The 22122-nt window shown below is 43.2% G+C and overlaps 1 long non-coding RNA gene across 3 annotated transcripts in view; it reads right to left on the bottom strand.

The window, feature by feature from the left end:
* Nucleotides 1–22122, bottom strand: part of LOC105062151 (uncharacterized) — a 133117-nt gene that overhangs the window by 56958 nt on the left and 54037 nt on the right. The window contains exon 2 of one of the 3 annotated variants that reach the window (XR_012510539.1): nucleotides 2753–3148. The exons of the other annotated variants lie outside the window; for them this stretch is intronic. This is a non-coding gene — a long non-coding RNA (uncharacterized LOC105062151). The remainder of the gene's footprint in view (nucleotides 1–2752; nucleotides 3149–22122) is intronic. 3 annotated transcript variants of the gene reach the window in all.

The raw sequence follows: 22122 nt of genomic DNA, 5'->3' as shown, positions 1-22122 counted from the left end.
TCACACCACCAAAGACACCCATCAAAATAATGGCAGCCTCTGAAAAAAGAGTGAACGCTTCCAACCCTGCCTGTCATTCCAAATGGCAGGTGGAACCGAGAATCAGACGAGAATGGGAGCCGGCAGACAGAACAAAGGAATTGGGAGGGAAATCTGATGTCCTTCTTTTCTTAAAAAGAATGGTTTTAATACCACACGGCCTCCTGTTCATTACGAGGGGAACTGAACAATGTGCCTTCACACACCAAAAGGGAAGGCGGAGGGAAAGCGCGGATCGGGGATGGAAGTGACGGGAAGGGAGATCCGGAAGGATGCATCACAGACAGTCCCTGAACAAAGGGTGAAAACACAGGCTTCCGAGCCACGATGATTTCTCGGCTGCCGGTGCTGCGGCCACATGAGCGGCTGTGATCTGTGTGGACATTTACTTGGGCCTTATTTTTGAGCATTCTGGGCCTACGACATTTTCCATTTTAGAGAATTGGGAAAACAGTCCAAGGTTGGAACCCGTCAAGAGACACAGCACATTATGCATCCTGTCCCATTATATCATTAAAAATTACAGAGGCCAGCAGCTGCCGGCTCTCCTCTCCAAGACGGCAACTATTAGAGCTAAAATCTGCAAGCAAGCAAATGAAAAAATATGCATATGTGTCTATGGATATGCCAGATTCTTATGGCAAAAGGGACAAAACTTAGTGGGAATTTGAGCTCTGTGGATCAAAATCCCTCTCCTTATTTTTTTAAAGAGAACAAGAAACATAACATAAGGAATAGCTGGATTCATTTTTGTGAACATATGGTGGTTCTTGCAAAAATAAGCATCTTTTACCCCAGCTCATTCCTTTCCAATGAGATCCTCCCCGTCTGTGTTCAGCCTGTGGTCACCTAACAACTCTTCTTTCTCCTTTCCAGTGTGCAGAACATTAATTTTAGAAGTTATAGTCTAATTGGCGAGGCAAGACGAATTAAATATTCTGTATCAAAATATGTACTCTACTAAACAGAATCGACAAGTTCACATTTCACAGCTTGGCTTCTTTTAACCCTTTAGTGGCTAAGCCTATTGTAAGAAGGCAATTTTAATCATTATCTGCATTGTGCTCTCCCTTCTTTTACTGGTTGTCATTTTATTCAACACTCTGATGACCCTGTAAAATTGAAGTTATGTCTAGAGGTATTTTTTCACCTAATAAAATATAAAATGTGCAAGCCAACTTTTTTTTTTTTTTTTGAGCAGAGAAAGGTGTATTGCAGGGTCAAGTAAGGAGACTGAGTGGCTTGGCTTGAAAAACCCAAACCAAACCAACTTAAGTTTACAGGTACATAAAAACATATTAGCAAGACAGTGCAGCCCAGTAGAAAAAGGCTCAGACTTTGGAGCTGATCAGAGTGGGCATGACTTACTAAACTATGCAACTTTACTAAACTCCTCTATGGCTTTGTTTGCTAATAATTAAAATACACACAATACTGTTCATATCATAAAATATTGCAAAGTGTAAGTAAGACAATGGAGTAAAGTACTTCATACGTGTCTCGCAGAGAAGCTGTTCAATAAACCCTTATTGAATGAGCAAATGTCACATCCACTTATAAACCAACGAGAAATGAGTGCACACTTCCGCAAAGGATTTCCACAAGAACGTACTTGGCACCTTTATTCAGAAAAGCCAAAAACCGGAATCAACCTATATATCCATCAACAGGAGATTAGATAAACTATTTGGGTTTTTAAGTGTTAGAGTAATATTTTGTGCATTATAAGCAGGCAAAGAACTGGAGCATTTTAATTGATGTACATGGCACGCAGTACTGAAGTCCTTCACTTTGGTCTGCACCTTTTCGTGTCCAAATGTCCAGTTAGATCCCAGAATTATGGGCCTGATGAAGCCCCAGCAACACTTGCTACAAAACTCCCATCAACACGAAGCAACATGCCTGGAGCTACACAGCTGTCAGCAGAGTCGAGGCAAGTACCCCGGCGTCCTGACTCCAATTCAGCCCTCTTTTACTGCACTGGTCCCTCTGCTGCTCCATGAGGCAATGCAACATAATGGGAAGAGCTCTGGAATCAATCCTTGGTTCCACCACTGACCAGCCGTGTGACCTCTGTGTGGCCTCACCTCTCTTAGCCCGTGGCCCTCCCTCTGTGTTGTGAAGACGTAACAGAACGCACACCGGAGATTCGCTGAAAGGGTAAAAGAAATCACGCAAGAGACAGCGGAGACGGTGGCACTGTAATCGCTCAATGAAAATCAAGAGAGTTACATCCTTTAAGGTAAAATTCCACCTGGTATCAAACGACAGGGAGCTGGGTCGCAGCCAGTTCACAGAAGCCCGTCGTATCCTCAGACCAGAAAATTCCATAACGTTCTACTTGAAAGTTAAATGTATTTAAACATCAGTTTTCATTGGCCCTTTCCAAGAAGATATCCCACCATCTTCTAAAAGCAAATGTCTTTGAATACGTTTGTAAATATTATATTTTATATTCTAACTGAAGGAGTTGGCGTCTTTCTTTTACTAAAGAATATATTTGCATTTTAAAGGCATACTAGATTACCTAGAGATAGATGGAATTTATACTTTTATCAAGTTATTAGGCTGAAATGTTTTGAAAATGGAAGGCTGTTTGGTTGAGACGGGTATGTGGAATTCGTAGCGGGTGGGAAAACACTTTGAAAAGACCACCCAAATAAAGTAGATAAATATATACACACACAGATAGATAGATAGATAAGGTTGTCACCTAAAACCATAAGTCGAAGTTGGCAGCAATGCCTCCCCCCACAAAATGCAGGTTTTCATAGGATCAGTGACTCTACAAATAGTCCCATTTCTTTGTCTCTGCCAGCCCTGGAGCTGTCTTTCATCTTTACTAAACAAAACCTACAGCCAGTTGGTACACAAGCCATCTTCTGACGCTGAAGCATCAGAAGCGGCATCGCGTTCGTTACTGCACGACCCTCTGGGAGCCGGTAACGGGCGCTGGGAGGGGGTGGTCAGAAGCCCTGCAGGTCTGAAGGGCAGCGCCAGACACGTGTGGGCCCGGGAATGGACCACGCCAGCACATCAGGAACCAAGTGCTTTTCTTGTCAGGGTATAATTTGATGGTGGTGAAGGCTTTATACGTCCTCTGTTGTTTCTGAAAAGAAATAGGAAATATACTATTTAGATTCTAAGGCAACTAAAATAGAGGCGTTTTGTGGCAGATGGGATTTTTATGAGCTGTTTGTCACCATATAGCAGCCTTGTTAAGAAGCAATCGTTTTCTGCTTCATTACACTAAGATAGCTCTGTTTAGGGTTCCACTCAGCTGTGAAATGATTTTAAAACTTCTGTACGGAGTAGAGATGGGTTTTTTTATATAATAAAAAATTGTTGACAAAAATGTACTAAAACACAAAAAAGGGGCCAAACGCACTATTTTATGTGTCGGGGAAACAGAGATCTGCTGAATCTCCCACTTATGGTTAATCTGCTCATCTATGCCAACAGAGAAAACCACATAAATACTTTTATTCTCTTCGCCTAAGAAAAGTAAGAGTTCCTTTTATGTTTTTACAGTCTTCACGGCATATATCATATACATAGAAAGGGAAGAACACTTGAGTGAGTTACAGCTTAAAATATGTAAAAAAGGAAAACAAATTTAGTAAATGCAAGAAATACATTTTTAATGTCTTTACTTTCCTCAAAACTAATCTACTTTCAGGTTTCTTTTCCTATTTGGCCATGTTTTTAAAGGATCAGCATTGGGGCCAGGAGGAGCCTAAGCTTGTTACTTTAAAGATTATAAACTTACCATGTCACCTTGCCTGGCTCTGATCCCCATTCAGTGCAATTCAAGGCATTCAGGAGGACCTGGTCCCAGTCCTGGCCCCGCCTCTGGTGCATTAATTAACCTTTCTGAGCTTCATTTTTCTTATCAATAAAAAGATGTTTGGTAACAAAACCTTGCAGTATGGGTTATTTATTGCCCCAATAATGCTGTGTAAGGAATAACCACAAAACCTCCACGGCAGGCAATGGTGAACATGTATTTAGCTAGTAAGTCTGTGGGCTTCAGTCGCTTTAGCTGTGCACACGTGTGTGTCTGCAGTGGGGCTGGCCTGCTCACGTCTGTGGGTTGGCTCTGCTAGGCTGTGACTTGCCACTGGCTGATCTAGGGTGACCCCGGCTTACACAGTTAGGGCAATTTTGCCCCACTTCGTGTGTCTCCCATCCTCCAGCCAGCCAGGGCTCATTCTCATGATGTGGTGAAGGTACTAGAAGAGCAAAAACCTGGTGGCGTAAGATTTTGTTCGAGCCCTTGCTTGCATCGCATTTGCTTACCTCCAAATGGCCAAAGCGAGTGACACCCCAGTACAGAGCCAGATGAGAGGGTGCTACCCAGAGGCATGGGGAAAAGTGAGCACCATCAGCCACTGATGTCTGTAAAAACGGAGGCATCTTATGATGCTTATGGAGCCACAAGCATAGAACTTGGTGCCCAGCAGGCACTCAGTAAATGTCAGCTTCCTCCTCTCCTAAATGTCCCCAGTCTCCTTAAGCTCCCCCTCAGTTGGTCCCCTAAGGTTTTTATTTGTCTGTTCGAAAGACTAAATGAAAATAAAAATTATTATATAAAGGGTTTATAATTAGCTCTCCCTCTCAAACCAGGGTAATGAGCCTGGGGAAGAGAAGAAACCATGAGATACATCTTTATTAAGTATTTTATGCAAAGACTGGGGAAGCAAAATAGGATTTTTATGCTGAAACACACGCAGACATCGTATTAACTGCTTTGGGCTCCACCAGAAGCGGGTGGCACATAACATGGTCTCTCTGCTCTGCTCTTTGGGGTGAACGTACTTTGGAGGAAAAGTTTAACAGTCTAGAAAGATGAACCTCTTAAGTCTGAGCTCATTCTGCAGGGGGCCGATGTTCCCTATGAACATGCTGCTTCTGAGATTTTTTTCCTGCAAATCCAAGGCTTACACCAGTTAAAAGGGGCTCTGAAGCAAAGTCTAACAGCAAGAGAGGAAAAGCACACCGTATTTATCTTGCAAGCGAATGAAGTTTGGCTAAGCAGGGGGGTAGGACCCTGGAGAGAGCCTATTTAGAGGAAAGCAGGAAGGCTTTTTTCCAAGAAGGAAGGAGCAGGCTCACCAAAGGAGAGAAGGTTGATCCTCTAGTTCTGGGTGCTGCGGTGGGAGATTCCACAGTCCCCAAGAAGCTGCAGCAAACAGCCCCCAGCCATCCCACCACACACACACCATTCAGGCAAGTCCTTGGCTGGACCAGACCCTTCCGCCCTGCCAGTGAAATGACTTGGTTTCAGATGTTTTGATGTATGGACCAAAAAGCCCACAGAGGCATAAGTGAGGAACATGACCACTTCCGGAGATGGGATACAGCCCAGAGCTGCCCCTCCCCATCTGCCAACCCCTCATCCTCCTTAAGGCCCTCTTCCATCATTAATATATTTGTAAATTCTGCATGCTACTTCACAATACCAGCTGCTAGTTGCAAAGAACTAAATTTATTTTTTCTTTACAGTCTTTGAGAAAAACAGATGCACTCGGAAAAAGCCCCGAATGACTTTGCCGGTGCTTTGCCTGTATGCCAGAACAAGCAGTGAGCTAGCTCTGAAGCAAGAATGAAAGAACGAAATAAACCCGGGGAAAGCAGGAAGAGGGGATTCAAAGGTAAAGGTATAAACTGACCAATTAGAAAAGGGGAAGACAACCAACGCTAGTATTTATAGCTAAAAGCTACTCATTGAAAAAGCAAGTAAAATGGACACATCCACAGAGCCACGGAGGGAAGCCAGCTTGCTGCCCAAACTGATCACGCCAGCTCACCACGCGCTGAATACCAAAGCTCAGCAGGCATTTGGGGACGGTTTGGAGCACAGAAGAGGAACAAGTCAGGGAAGAGAAGAAATGTATTATTCAGTGGCAGTGGTCTAATTAGCATCCTCAGAGAGATTACGTTAGCATTCTCAATTGACTACGAAGAAGACTGAACAACCAGGAACAAGAAAGAGTGCTTGGAGATGAAACACATGATGGCCAAAATATAAAAATTCAATACATATGGCATGGTCTGATTCTAGTAGCAGAATATATGTTTGCATCCAGGGAGGTCTGAAGCTTATAACCTTCCCAGTTGACAGAAAAGTGCCTCTAAGAAATGGAATAGGACTGGTGATCTGAGCAAGGGATAAACTTTCACTGCTTAATGCAAAGCTTAAGAATACAGATGCTACAGCAAACTGTCATGGTCCACACCCAGAAACCCCACTTAACTAGCTGTGTAACTCTGAGCAAGCTACTTAATACACACACACACACACACACACACACACACACACACACGAGTATTATTCAGCCATAAGAAAGGAGAAAACTCTACCATTTTCAACAGCATGGATGGAACTTGAGGATATTATGCTGTGAGATAAGTTAGACAGAAAAAGACAAATACCTTATGATCTCACTTAATACAGAATCTGAAAAATCCAAAATTCATAGAAACTGACTAGAACGGTGGTTGCCAGGAGCTAGGAGCTGGGGAAATGGGGGAGATGTTGGTCAAAGGGCATAAAATTCTAGTTATGAGATGAATATGTTCTGGGCATCTAATACACAGCATGGTGATTCCAGTTAATAATACTTTATTATGTACTTGAAAGTTGCTAAGAGAGTAGATCTTAAATGTTTTCACCACACACAGACCAAAAAAAAAAAAATAGTAATTATGTTGCTTGACAGACGTGTTAGCTAATGCTGTGGCGATCATCACTTTGCGATGTAGAAGTGTATCCAATCAACACACTGTACATCTTAAGCTTATGCACTGTTATAGGTCAATGATATTTCAATACCCCAGGGAAAACAGGTGCAGCTCTCAAACACATTACCTTATACAGTCTCACTATATATCCTTAATTTTTAAAAATTTTCTTCTACTCTATCTCCTTTTAGCACATCTTTACTAGAGAGTGGACAAAGGAAAGAAATCCTCTGTTTTCACTCATTTTAAGAGTGAAGAAGATTTCCTTCCTGGATGTCAGAAAGAGAGAGAAATCTAGCTGATAGAACCCTAATTCCCAGCCTTTGGCTCTGTTATAACCATGGAAATCATGCCTCTAGGAAACTGAAGGTTTCCAAAACTTGACCTAAACTGACAGCCAAGTGGGACTGAAGGATCATCTGCAGACGCCCTTCGTTCAGATCGTGGTTACACAGACGCAAGTTTGCACCAAGTTCATATGCGCTACTAGAGAGACCCCCACACTCTGTGCAGACTTCTGATAGTTCTGGGCAGTTGCATTATGTAAATCTAACACATTTGAAATTGGCTAGGGGAGTTTGAATTTTAAATAATCTTACGATGAATCTTTCTGTAAAGCAAATTATTAACTCGTAGTTTTCTTGTTTTGTAAAACTGGATTTTGATGTATGACATGTTTAGGGTGGGATGAACCCAGAATTCTGCTTTATAAAATGTGTACTCTTCTGAGACGGCAAGCATCAACGTTCGTGATTCCATGAGATATGCATCCTCATGCCTTGGATTAAGGGACTACGTGAATAGAGTTTTACACGCCTAATTAAGGGCAGAGATGGGTCCCTTCTTCAAGCCCACGCCACCCTCCCTAGCGCTTGAGGAAACTCTGCAAACCTTCCTGTTTCTGTACCTCACACACCCGAAACCAGACCCCGTAATGGAGTCAGTCTCACTCTGATGAGAACCCGGACACCTTGCTTTTTTAAAACTGGTTCCCTTACTACTCTTAAATTCGTATTTTCAATTATTAAAGACAAGCAAGCCATTTATCAAAACCAAAACTCCTCTCATTAAAAAAAAAAAAAAGCTATGTCTACCCTCTGTTAGGCATAAAGCAAACATTTTTAGATGTCTGTCAATTTGAGGGTTGGATGCCAGACTGAGTTGCTGAAATCATATATATATATATGATATATATATATAGTGTGTATCATATCCTTAAAATTAAAACACAATAACATTCGCTTAACTCAAAAGCCCTAGTCAAATGCAACTCAATATTTTAATTCACTGAAACAAACACGTTTGGAAAGCTCATCTGAGCTAGAAAGCCCAACAAAGAAGAAAATGTCGGTAAAGCAAAGAGGACCACGGTGGCAATGGAGAAAAGCAGAAAAAACTGTCACATATTATAAAGGTGGAAGACAGCTCTTTGATGGTCTGGAAAGCCCTTCTCTCGTGCCCAGTGTCTGGCCACCTCCATTTCAGACACCTGTGGGTACTTGTACAGGAAAAATGAATGTCACTAGGCCTCTCTGTATGATATGCACTGTGATTTTTAATGAAATTAATCAACTTTTAGTTTTAACATGAAAAAAAAGTTCTTAAACCTCAGAATCAGACTGGCTTAAAATTTCTATCTGTTATACGGTAAATGATGCCTTTGTGAGTTGACCTTGATTTTGAGTGTTGCCCTTAAAAAATCATTATGGGAAGAAGACCTGAAGGAATTCCTTTCAACATATTAATAGCTCTCACCAAGACAATTAGGTCACGGCTGAATCAAGTCAGAGGAACTTCCATCTCTAGAATGTATTGAATTTTTAAAAGGATTTTTCAGTTGTGCGTTTTGTAGAACACCTTCAAATGTAAAGCATGACTCTCTCCTCAGAGACTGGGCTCTTCTGGACCTTTCAAAGAGTCAGGGGACCAGAGACAAGTTCTCTCCTACTGCATGTCTGCTAAGCACTTCAGGGGGGAAATGACATGGGTGTTAGAAAATAATTCAAATGACGATGTAGAAATAATGAGGTTCTGAACTAGGGCAGTATCCCTGGGAATGGCAAAGAGGGGATGAGTCAAGAAATCTTGAAGACGCAAAATGAGTGTGGTTTCTTAATGCAGGAAGTAAGGAGCATGACAAAATTTTTAGGCTGACTGAAGAAAGGAGAAGGAAGATCAGACTAAAGGGCGGAAGTGAATTTCAGGTGAACATGTTGGGTTTGAAAAACTTTTAGCACATACAACAGACAGTTGGAAATTCAGATCTGAAGTTCGAGAGAGAGAAGCAAGTCCTGAAGAATAAGATCTGGGGCCGTGTATGTGGTACCATAAGTTCCACCCGGGGAGGAACAGGAGATCCCCCGAGGAAAACAGTATGGGGAGAACTGAGGTTAGAAGTCTGGAAATGGCCACGTGCAATGAGTAGTCAGGAGAAGACAAGCCATCCACTCATTCACTCAGTCATTCATTCAACAAACAGCAGGAATGAAACCACCTCTCCCTTCTACTCTGCGGAGAGTTTGTCTGGTGGATAGGTGGGTTGGGAGGAGATGCTGCAGAGCTCCTTGTCCTGCTGTGAGAATGGTGCAGGATGGAAAAGAGGGGCTGCCAAACAGCCACAGGTGGAGGCGCTCAGTGAGCGCAGCACGGCCTGCGGGGGGTGCACTGGAAGCCCCTGCACAGGGAGGGCTGGAAACAAGGCTGAGCACAAGGATGAGGTAAGGCGGCGCCCCACCTCCCGGCACTACCCCACTGTGGCTGCCCCACCACCACCTCTCACCCTCTTCTTGTCTTCCAGAGCCTTCTTCCAAAGGCCAGCAAAGCTCAGATCAAAACATCAGGTGTCTTTCGGGTCGAGGAGGGTATCTACCAGTTTAGAACAGTAAAACTACTCAAAGTAAAGGACTGGGGCTTAATTCTGCTGCATCTCACGCCTTGTGTTTCTTCGTGAATCTGAATGGCCATCTCCAGAAAAGCCACTCTGTGCTTGCCTCTGCCTGTCTCTCCACTCATGCCCAGCTCCTGCTCTCGCTTTTTCTTGCACACCTACGTTGATCCTCAAAAGCACACGAGAGGTCTCGGTGCACCATTACCACGCGTGAAACCTACACAAATCAGCCAGCCAAGTCTGCCAGGCGAGGTGTTCCTCCTCCACCAGCTGCAAAGAGGGTGTATCGAGCAGTTAATGTGCATATAAATCCTCGAATTAAAAATTCAGAGCGACATTGTGGTCCAAGCCAAGGGAACGCCAAAAATACATTAGATATACTCAGTCTTCAGAGAGTCATACTGCTCTGAAGATATACATAATTTCCTGAAGCAGAATATATCCCTTTTATGAACTAAAATATAAATTCCCATTCTTGCCAATTGTTCAGAATTATGGGGTCAGAAGAACTACTTTAAGTAAACATTCATAATGTTTTCATTATTTTATGAGTGAAGAGCTGTTCTGATTCAAATATATGCCCTATAACTTTGCAAAGCACTGTTCTTATCATTAGGGTTCTGGGTTTTTACTGCAAAAGCTCATTGTTGCTGATCTATGGTATTTTTCTGGCCATCAAATTATTTGCTAAATCTATGTAGTCCTCTTGCCCTCTGTATAATATTTCAATTTAGAAAGGACTATCAATATGTTGTCTCTTGTGCCAAGAATACTTTTATAGGGAAAAATCTAATGGCATATTCAATCACCCTATTATTGTTACCAGTATATCTTGATCCAATGGTAAATGTCTGAGAAAGCTAAAGTCCTGAGGGAAAAAAAGTGAGGTCATCCACAGGGGATACATACATAGTGAATATTAGTGGGCTCATGTTTTCAATTTAATCACTCCCTATGACCCATTTGCCCTTAGGATATGACTGTTGAAACAAAATTATTTCACTTATACTCCTGTTAATGGGAGCTGTAATTCTAGTCAGCAGCCTTCTGAGTTACCAAAGACTAAACCTCTTACAAATCATTCATGAGGTTTAGAAATGCACTATAATTCAAATAAAATTTCTCTTGTAATACAGCATGTGACCCTTTTATGATAAACTATAATTTGGGGGTCCATAATACAATTGTTCCATCATTTGCTACTCCTGGAGGTAAAACATAGACTAATATTAAAATATCCTGCTCTGTGTATTTTATGCAATGCTCCCTAATAACATGTCCTTTTGTTTTCTCAACAGTGATTTAAAAGTGTTACAAACCTCTCCTGTATCCAAGAAAGAACATTTTAATAATCTCCATAATCTCCCTTAAATCTCTCTAGCATGATGGTCCTCAAAATTACACTTTATCACAAGACAAATTAAACAAGTCCTCAGAAGAAGTCTAAGTAAGCTTTTCTTTCTCTTATTCCTCTATTTAGTTGGCTTCTACAAAGCAAACGCTGAGTAAAATAAGACATCTTTGAAGAGGCTTTCCTACTCTTCCAGCCCATCAGCCAGAAGCAGGACACCTTTCCGTTAGTTGTGTGTCCAAAAGACAGGATTCTGAGTCCCTAAATCCAGGACCACCTGCCTGCCCCGACAGCCACACAGCAGTGACCTTCTCCAGCACCATGGTCAGTCCACGTGTGTATTTCCCCAGACACAAGCAAGAAGGCATTCCAGGAAAATGTGCGTTGTGGCCTGACACCCGAACTTGCCTCCCTCCAGCCGTGGTGCCTGGGCCAGGCCAGCGGTGGGCCTCAGACTCTCCCTTGCCTTTGGCACTAGTCTGGATGATGGCCAGCCCCCCGCCCTCTTCCACCTGGGCCCCACTGTGGTCCTGCTTCTCCCCCAGGGTGCCTCCAGGCTCGAGGCACTCCTAACACCAGCTTCCCGAGAGAAAAACAAGCAGAAATACAGATAAGTAATGCCTTTAGCCCAGCCCCTGATCAAATCAGGATCAAACTGTCCACTTCCTGCTTCTTTTCTTCACGTCTTGACCCCCAACCTCCACCCCGACCGGGCCTGGCTTGGTCTTCCAAAGTCCCTGATAACCTGCCAATGAGAAGTATTTCCTGACCTATCTTATCTCAATTTTACCTCACCGTAAGTGCTTGTGGAAGGGAAGAGAAGAAGAGAGGGAAGAAAAAGAGGGAGGGAGGGGGTCGGGGGGAGGAATCAAAAGAGGGAGGGAGGGAAATGAGAGCATGTGCTGAATACCCTCCTGGCTCAGCGTCCTCAGATAAAACCAGCCCTCAGCCTCAAGCGTCTTTCGCTAATTGGGATGGAGCTGTTAGTCGCTCCAACAGGGCAGTCTTTTCTGGGTTGGGTCTATGATTAGTTTCTTTGTTCTCTGAATGTGTTCCAAAGTTTTCAGCTATTTTCCTTTCCCCAAAATAAAAGGGAAAGCAAAAAATAATAAATAATAAAAGGGAAAATATTTGAAATAAAAAAGGAAACACTGACTTCTCAAGGTACACTAGTTTGTCCAAAACCTACATGTTTATTAAAATTATACTTCAAATCAAGTCCATTTTAGATCTTAAGGATTCCAGGAATCATTCAGCCAAGATTTACGAGAACTAACCTTAACGGGTATCACTGGGGATAAAAGAGGAAAAATCAGATATCCACTCAGTTAGAGTTCAATCAAGGAAGCAGAACCAGTAGGAGACTGTTTGCATGTGTTAACAAGGAATTGGTTTGTGCAATTGTGAAGGCCAGTTACACAAGCCCGAAGTCCCCAGGGCTGGCACTCAAAAGGGAGGAAATGAGAAAGCTGTTCCCTGTGGGCATAGGTGGAAGCTCCTGTCCACAGGCAATCTCAAAGAAAGATTACAAGCAGGCTGGAGCCCCATAGGCAAAAGCTGAAGTTTATTGTCCCCAGGTAATTAAGAAGGGAAAATGATAAGCAAGCTGCCACCCTAAGATCCAAGGAAGAGGGACAGCAAATGTAGATCCAGCAGCTGTTGGAGTCTTGACCTGAGGGAAGAGCGCCTTGAAATGGTTCACCTGATTAGGCCAGGCCCACCCAGAATAATCTTCCTTTTGATTAACTTAAAGTCAACTGGTTAAGGACTTTAAACTTCAGATCTCTTCGTGGTAGCATCTAAATTAGTGCTTGATTGAATAGCTAAGGGCTGCTGTTCAGCCCAGCCAAGCTGACACATCAAGAAGCCATCATACCCACTGTCCCCTAAAACTAATTGGGGAACTCTACTAATCTACATTTATTCAATACCTGAGCATTTACTTTATGCAAAGCCCCATGCTATGCACTAGAGGAAAGTTAATTTACTGCACAGAAATCTACAAAAAGGAATAAGATGTGAGGCACCAGCAAAAGTAGAAATATCTAATGAATAAAACAGAATTAATGACAAGGAAAGAATAATTCAGAAATAAGATAAACATAAATTTTTTAAATTATATTAGGAACCAGTGCAAAAATACTGGTTTCTGTTTTTAAAAAAAACAGGAAAAGACATTCACGTTGGCATGATATCAAAGTCGTGTTAATATTGACATGTAATAACATTCTAGGAGTACAGACCTTGACTTAGTCAATTTTCCCAATGAAGCTTTCTCAACTGATAAAAATTTATAAGCATATAAAATATGTTAAAGGAAAAAGTATACTTAAGAGTTCCTGAGAGGAGCCACTCCAGTTCCAGACTATAAAAATTAAATTTCACCCTCAGTAGAACTGTATGTTATAGAAACAACATGTCTATCATGTTGTTTTGGTCCTGCTCAAAAAAATGAAAGAAAACGCAAACGTACGCTACAGAGAAGATATCTGGCAAAGACAAAGTCATGAAGGTGTGAGAACTGTAACACTTATGAAAGCTGAGCCCTCTGTGTTTCACAGTGTAACCGGCATAAAACTGGGCTCCCTGGCATCCAGCCTGAGCACTGGGCACAGCAGGTCTGTCCCTCCCGTCCCAGGGGCTCACCATCCTCTCCCCTCCAACCCCAGACGTGTTCTTTCCTATTCTCTGTCTCTCTGACTCGGTCTCTCTCTTTTTCCCTCCCTCCCACTCTATGCCCTTGAACCTCCTTGTCCTGACCTCTCCTTTCTAACACAGAGTAACCTAAATTATTCTCCAATTCTGCCTTTCTCCTCCCCACTCCCCACCCCACACCTCATTCAGCCCAACAGACGCCCCGTCACAAGGCAAGAGGACAAAGGCTCGTTCCTCCGTGGAAGGTAACGGGCACATACAATTGCAAATACCCATGACTTTGTATATATATTTTTTTCCTGACAGAGCAGTAAATCTCCCATGCATTTGCAAGTAACGAATCAGAACTAGTTCCTTCATTTCTCAGACACACACAAAAATCAGAAAAAAAGATACGTATGCTCATCCCAGCTGTCATACTGAAATGTTTTTTAAAAGGTTTCATTTGTTCTTATGCTGAACAGCTCTTAAGATTTTTATTTCTCTAGATGAAATGCCAGGTATTGGGGGCTAAAAAAGATACATGTTTATGTTTTACTGGACTATTTTTAAAGTAATAGAAAAGGCATCTTATGGCCGGGAATGCTTTTGAGACAATAAATAAATAAATAAAAATATAGGGTTGATGCCTAGCGTTATTCGTGCCCGGGAAGGAAACTAGATTTGTTACAGTTGACTCTCAATTACTCCAGGAGCTGACTGGGCAATCTATGAATTAACTGGAATCTCTGCTTCTCCGTATGCCCCCCCGTTCAGGGCTCGTGACCCCTGCACTGCAGCTCGGGACTTCTGGGGGACGGGGAACAGGGAGCAGGGAGCAGGGAAGCCCTCAGTCATTCTGCTTGCCTGCCATTTGCTAAAAAGCTTAGTGAGATTGAAAAAAAATTTATTAAAATTAGATGTGTAGATTTGTGGGGCATTTCAGTTACCTCTGCTATTCTTGTCCTTCAATATTTTTTACATTCAAGAGTAGGTTTGGGGGGGAGGGTATAGCACAGTGGTTTAGAGCACATGCTTAGCATGCAGGAGGTCCTGGGTTCAAGCCCCAGTACCTCCATTAAAATAACTAACTAAATAAACCTAACTACCTCCCCACAAAAAATAAAAAATTAAAATTAAAAATAAATTAAAAAAATTTTAAAACAGCCTACAAACCTTTAACAAAAGAGTATGTTTCATATTGAGACATGCAATTTAATCATCCAAATTCATTATACAGGCTGAATTAAAGAAAAAAATGTATAGTAATAAACACAAATTAATATTTAGTGTAATAATTTCAACATTATAAGTCAAGGGAATAAGGTTCAATAAAAATGTTTAGTATTTTTATTTTTGAGAGAATCAAAATGACCCGTTCGTTCTGCTTGTTCATTCAAGACTTTCTCTCAAGATGTTTATTTCTTGAGGTGAGATGCAAAGCCTTCACTATTCATTTAAAAAATTGTAGTTCAAAATTTTAAATGCTTGTGAAAACCTTAAATGTCTGCCTTATTCAAGCACAAAACAATATATCCATAGTAACGAAGTACAAGAAGTGAAAAGTCCTAAGAACTCAATAGAGAAAAATCTGAAATGGAGAATCGATTAAAAATAAAGATAGATCTTTGTGTGCAACAGCTTGATGTCAGAGCTACAGGATGCTGGGCACCTGCCCTGCTGACCTTTTCAGTATGTGCTGAAGTCGTATGTCTCACGTATTCATTCAGGAAGCATGTCTTGAGTACCAGCCCTACTCTGGGCACCGCGTTAGACACTGAGGATACCAAATACAAGGTAAGACACCTGGGGAGAGTGTGAGAGGCCCCAGACTGCAAGCACAGTGGCTGTGAGGGCTTTGAACAGCATGTTGATAGAGGCTACCTCAGGAAAACGCCCAAGGACCTCAGAACGCAGGACGCCTCCTCCTACTAAGCCATTCCTTCACGTCTTCCTTCAGTATGGTTCCTTCCTTCCTTAGATTCATGTCTTCCTTCCTTCCATACTGAACTCTTAGCATGTGCCAAGCACCAAGCTGGTGCCAGGAATATGGGGGGGGGGGGGGGAACGTGTGCTGCTCAGTCCTCAAGGAGCCTTCAGTCAGGCACATAGTTTCTAGAACTGGAGCTGCTGTCCTCAAATCTAAGTCATTCAGGTCAACTCAGAAGCCAGGCTCCTGCCAGTATTCTGGAGCAGAGGAGGTGGCATCACTGGATGCTGTCCCAACTTGCTCCCTTATACAGCTGTGGCCAGGCAATAAACTGCAGCAGAGGGAGGGGAAAAGATGGGGCCATTCAAGTTATGGAGAAAGTGTGTCACCAAGACAAGAGAGTGATCTGAAGACAAATCCAAAGGTGCATGGGACCCAGGAGCCAAGTAATTCACTCATCTAGGTCACCAAAACTAAGAAGAGCTTCCACTAACACCAGGCTGACACTGGGCTAGAGGTAAGAGTTAAGTCCACCAAGCAGGTGGCAGAGGAGAGGGAGGGAGTCTAGACCAGCACAGTGGAACAACCAGACTCTACCTCTTACCAGCCATGTGTCTCAGCTTCTTCATCTGTAAAATGGAACCAAAATGACAGGCACACCACAGACATATTGCGGGTTTGGCTCCAGACCACCACAATAAAGCAAATACCACAGTAAAGCAAGTCACACAAATTTTTTGGTTTCTTAGTGCCTAGAGAAGTTTTTTTTTTCATTTTACATTTTTATTGAGTAATAGTCATTTTACAATGTTGTGTCAAATTCTACTGTAGAGCACAATTTTTCAGTTATATATGAACATATATATATATTCATTGTCACAGTTTTTTTTCACAATGAACTACCACAAGATCTTGTATATATTTCCCTGTGCTAGACAGTATAATCTTGTTTATCTATTCTGCATTTTAAAATCCCAGTGTATCTCTTCCCACGCCCCACCCCCTTGGCAACCATAAGTTTGTATTCTATGTCTATGAGTCTGTTTCTGTTTTGTATTTATGTTCTTTTAGATTCCTCATATGAGTGATCTCATATGGTATTTTTCTTTCTCTTTCTGGCTAACGTCACTTAGAGTGACATTCTCCAGGAACATCCATGTTGCTGCAAATGGCGTTATGTTGTCAATTTTTGTGGCTGAATAGTATTCCATCGTATAAATATACCACCTCTTCTTTATCCAGTCATCTGTTGATGGACATTTAGGCTGTTTCCATGTCTTGGCCATTGTAAATAGTGCTGCTATGAACACTACGGTGCAGGTATCATTTTGAAGTAGGCTTCCTTCTGGATTTATGCCCAGGAGCGGGATTCCTGGGTCACATGGTAAGTCTATTCCTAGTCTTTTGAGGAATCTCCATACTGCTTTCCACAGTGGTTTACGTGCTTCCGTCTCCCACACTTAATGATTTAGATGTCTTCTTTTACAATTCTGTGTTTATTCTATTCAGAATTCATGGTAGTAATCACCTTTCCAGTTATGAGTTTCTCATTTCTGTAGCATCCTGCTGCTTTTCTATTTAGAGTAGACCTGTCAGTATTTCTTTTGTCATGGGTTTAGTGTTGCTGAACGCTTTTAGTTTTTGCTTCTCTGTGAAGTTCTTTATCTCTCCTTCTATTCTAAAGGACAGTCTTGCTGGATAGAGTATCCTAGGCTTCATCTTTTTTTCATTCAGGACTTTGAATATATCTTGCCACTCCTTTCTGGCCTGTAGTGTTTGTGTTGAGAAATCAGCTGAGAGCCTTATGGGGGTTCCCTTGTAACTCACTCTCTGTTTTTCTCTTGCTGCCTTTAGGATCATTTCTTTATCCTTGACTCTGGCCATCTTGATGATGATATGTCTTGGTGTGGGTCTGTTTGGGTTCTTCCTGTTTGGGACCCTCTGAGCCTCCTGTACTTGGATATCTGATTCCTTCTTTAGGTTTGTGAAGTTTGCAGTCATGATTTCTTCAAATACCTTTTCAATCTTCTTTGTTCTTTCTTCCCCTTCTGGAACCCCTATTATGCATAGACGGGCACACTTTATATTATCCCATAGGTCCCTTATATTGTTTTTTTATTTGTTTTTCTCTCAGCTGTTCTGATTGGGTGCTTTCTGTTGTCCTGTCTTCTAGGTCACTTATTCGTTCCTCTGCATTATCTAGCCTGCTTTGCACAGCCTTTAGGTCAGCTCTCATCTCAGCAAATGAGTTTACTAATTCTGCTTGGTTCTTCTTTATAGCTTCTATTTCATTTTTGACATATTTTATATCTCTAAACTCTATTTCTTTTAGTTCCTTCAGTACTTTGATCACTTCTTTTTTTGAAATCTTGATCTAGTAGGCCATCAATGTCTATTTCCTTGCTCGTGCTTTCAGGGGATTTCTCTTGATCTTTTAATTGGGAGTGGTTCCTCTGCTTCTTCATATTGCTCACATCTCTCTGGCACTGTGGCTTACGGAGTATCAGTTATCTAGTTCTCCTGGAGAGGATGTGCTCTTAATGATTTTATCGAGAGGTCTTTGTGCCTTCGTCCTGTTTTGCGAACTCAGCTTGCTGTTTCCAGAGGCCCTCTATTGGCACCCTTGTCTTTGCTGCTCCCAGTGGCTGTCGGCTAGCAGATCGCACCCCCTCCCAACACTGGGTCAGGAGCTGAGCTCTTACCCAGTGGGCAGGCGGGTCACTCCCCCTCCCGATGCCGCAGTCAGATGCTGCACTCGTGCGAGGCAGGTGGGTGGATCTCGCCCCATCCCAGCACCGCGGTCAGGTGCTGCGTTCCTGCCAGGAAGGTGGGTAGCTGCCTGCCCTCTCCCGGCACCAGTCGCTCTGCTGCTCTGTGCCGCTGCCCGCTCCACCTCTGGTCGGCGCTCCAAAGGCGGGCTCGGAGAAAACCGTGGAACGGCCCTGCCCCTGCTCTGTTCCAAATCTCAGCTCCTTGTTTGTCTTGACAGTGTGAGTTCTCTGAGGTGCCAGGGCAGAAAGATCCTCTCTGCCTCGGGCTGTAAACAAGTCTCAGTCTTATCTAGGAGGTTGCAGAGCACCCGGGTGCCGCCCGGGTGCTTGCCACAGGAGGAAGTGGCGGCTGTGGCCGCGCCTGCCTCTCTTCTCGCGAGAAGCACCAGTAATGGCGCCACGGGTCTGAGGAGACAAAGGCTACGGCGCCCCTCACCCCAGGGCACACCAGCCATGTTGCTTAGCCTTTTTTCCCACAATTTATGGGGGACCGAGGTTGTTCTGCCCGTATCCCCTCCCAGCCCCAGCGCACAGCCCCCTGCAGTCCCCCGGGGCTGCCTCAGCGCAGCCACCCCCGTCCTCCGCCCGGCTCGGGCGGCCTGTCCCGGCCCCCAGCTGCCGGCTCACGTCTCAGGCTGGGTGTCACGGCCCTCTGTGCATGTGTTTAACTCAGTTCTGTCGGTCAAGGGGTGCTTGGGGCAGATCTGAGCCTTGGAGGCTCCCCCTCCATCCCACTGGCCTCTCTGTTGGAGGGGGGAGACTCAGCGAGCGAGCACAAGTCCTCCTTTGCTGCTCCCTCCCCGCGGGACCTGTCCCACACTGTTTTGCTTTTTCTTCTTTCTTTTTTCCTTTTCTCCTACTAGATTCATGGCGTCTTTGTCTTTCAAAGAGGGCGATGTTCTGTCGGAGTTTGGCAGCTGCTCTGGTTGGCTGGGTGGGTCCGTAGATGTGGGTTTTGGTGTGTTTGTGGGAGAGAGTGAACTACAAGTGTCCTTCTACTCTGCCATCTTGCTTCTCCCCCCGAGAAGTTATGTTTACACTATACTGCAGTCTATTAAGAATGCAAAAGCATTATGTCTGAAAGTAAAGTACATACCTTCATTTTAAAAAAAACTTTCTTGTTAAAAAATGCTAACCATTGTCTGAGCCTTTAGCAAGCCATAATCTTTTTGCTGGTGGAGGATTTGAAATACCGCAAGAATTACCAAAATGTGACACAGAGACGTGAATTGAGCAAATGCTGTTGGAAAAATGACATCAATAGACTTGCTTAATGCCAAGTTGCCAAGTTACAAATCTTTGATTTGGAAAGAAAAAAAAAAAAGCACTGTCTGTGAAGTGCAATAAAAGGAGCTACACCTGCAGTGCTCCCGGGAGGCCACCATCAGGATTCGATGACTTAATGCATTTAAATTATGGTGCCTGGCACACCGTAAGCTCCTTAATAAATGTTAACGTTTACTGCTCCTCTCCCTGGGGAGGCCAGAGAAATTACCAGAGAAGGCTTCTTGAGCTCAGTTTCAAGGGACCTTTATCTTCTGCTCCACAGACTGCACACCGCACGTCATCCTCATAAAAAAACAATGACGGTGTAACAGATTCCCTTGGTGATAACACGGCCGCCATGCGGTCAGGCAAGCGACATGAAGTGTTCCTTGATACACTGTAAAACATCAGGAATGTTCACAGAGGGCGACAGTGAAAAACAGGACAGTAAGGAGACTGCAGAACAATTGAAGATGGGACGTTAGAGCCCGGCGGGGCAGGGCCGAGGGGCTGGAGATGGGAAACCCCGCCAGCACCTCAGCGCAGAGACCCAGCCTCACCGCCCTGGGACGGAGCTGCCAACGGCTCACCTGCCTATAGAGAAGCTTTCTTTTTAGTTGCCCAACACTTAAAGGGATCAGTTTGTCTTAAAAATTGAATAAGGCCAAGTTATGCTTCAAACGTCTTGCATGGACCGATCTTCTACAGCCTGCTTCCTGCAACTTCATAAAATATTCTCCCTCCACGGAGAATTTTCCAGCACTTCAGTCCGCCCTGTAAATGTCTGGCTTTTGTCTGCCTTCAGTCACCTGCTTTGGGATGGATCCAATTTTGTGGCTCAAAAACAAAATCTCCTCAGAAATGTCCTGTGAAGCAGCCTCCACAGGGCTGCCTGGGCCTTGGGCGCTTCCGTCTCCTCCCCCGCGGAGAGCGAGGAGGGCGGCAGTGATCTGCCTGGGGACCGAGATGGGGGGCGGGGGGGGGGGGGCGGGCAGGCTGCTGCACGTCCCTGTCAGGACTCACCTTTCGCAGTCGGCCCTCCTAGCAATGCCTCAGCTCTTTTCCAGGGTTATGAAATCAATTCTGACCTCGAATCTCAATTGGCATATGAATATCAATTTACTAGAAAAGAAGGCATGTTCTAGGGGGCAGTTTGAACTGTTGCCTCATCCGTGATACCTACTGATACGACTTCAGGTGATTTTCCATTCCACTGTGGTGTTGCAAATAGACGGAATCATTTCCAGAGAAGTAATAATAACAAATCACTGACTTATTCCAGAATTATAAAAGCATAAGCCTCTTCTTAAATACCTACAGTTGCATGTCAGGAATCATAAACAAATGTGTCGTTAAGAATGATTGCTATACGTCGGGGACTTCGTCTCTACAGGACAGATTAGCAGGGTACGAGGCTCATTATGCATGAAAGTCATTTATTTTTCCACGAATCCAGTGCAGCATAAGTTCTGGGGTTGCAATTCATAAAGAGAACAGACATGAAGACTGAGAGCTGTTATGACATTACCACTCCATGAACATGATGGAAAGGGTTGTTAGCTTTCTCTTTATGAGGTGTCACAACAAATGTGAGCCTTGGTGTGTACTGGGATGTGGGAGCCAAAGGCCCCAGAGAGTTCGTCCAACCCTTCCATTTTTAGGAGAATCAACCTCCTTTACTGGTGCATTAATTGCAAAGATGGTACAGACCCTTGAACTCCCAAAATCAGGGATCTTTTCATTGACTCAAAGAGGGGCAAAAAATTTTCTCCGAATTCCAGGTTTTCTAAACAATCAAGAGGCCTCTTCAACACACTTAACATGGGACCTTAAACTAAATATAAATGACTTTTGATTACCTATTGTGAGCTCGGCCACTTTTTGGTATTTATCTACTTTTTGTCTATTTGTATGCCATACAAATCCCACTGTCAAACAGTTCTCAGCTCCATTAATGTTGTCCAAAATTATGAATCAGCCTTTTTGTACAGGTTTTCAGCACCATGATTAACAAGGAAAAGTGTCCGGGCTGCTCAGCTTTGGCTGTGTCCTCATATATTTAACTCCTAGGTTTAAAAATTCCACTGAAAATCCATTGACATTCCACTAAGTGTTTAAAAACAATTGCAGTTTCTGGGGAGTTATTAGGGCACTTTTTGGAGAAGCAAGATTCCTTTAAAAAGTAACTAAAACAGATAGATAGATAGATAGATAGATAGATAGATAGATAGATAGATAGACAGATCGATCTTTAAAAAGTAAAGCCAGCAGTCACTTCAAAATGCCTGAATCCTCTATCATTGAAACTACTACTAATTGTAAACATGTATTTTATTCATTTCTGTCTGCTATGTTAACTTGTTAAAAGGATATACTAGCAGAAAGAAATTTGGAAACTAGAAGAGAAATCAAAACACTTCAATTTTAAGCATTTTTTCCCTTGCTGGGGAAAGCAGAGACAGAAGAATGGTATAATGCTGAAAACGCAGCCTGGCTCTCA

This window comes from Camelus bactrianus, chromosome 12 (genome assembly GCF_048773025.1).
Source record: "Camelus bactrianus isolate YW-2024 breed Bactrian camel chromosome 12, ASM4877302v1, whole genome shotgun sequence".
NCBI lineage: Eukaryota > Metazoa > Chordata > Mammalia > Artiodactyla > Camelidae > Camelus > Camelus bactrianus.
Note: the sequence above shows the minus strand (reverse complement) of the source record. Positions and strands in the feature narration are given on the sequence as shown.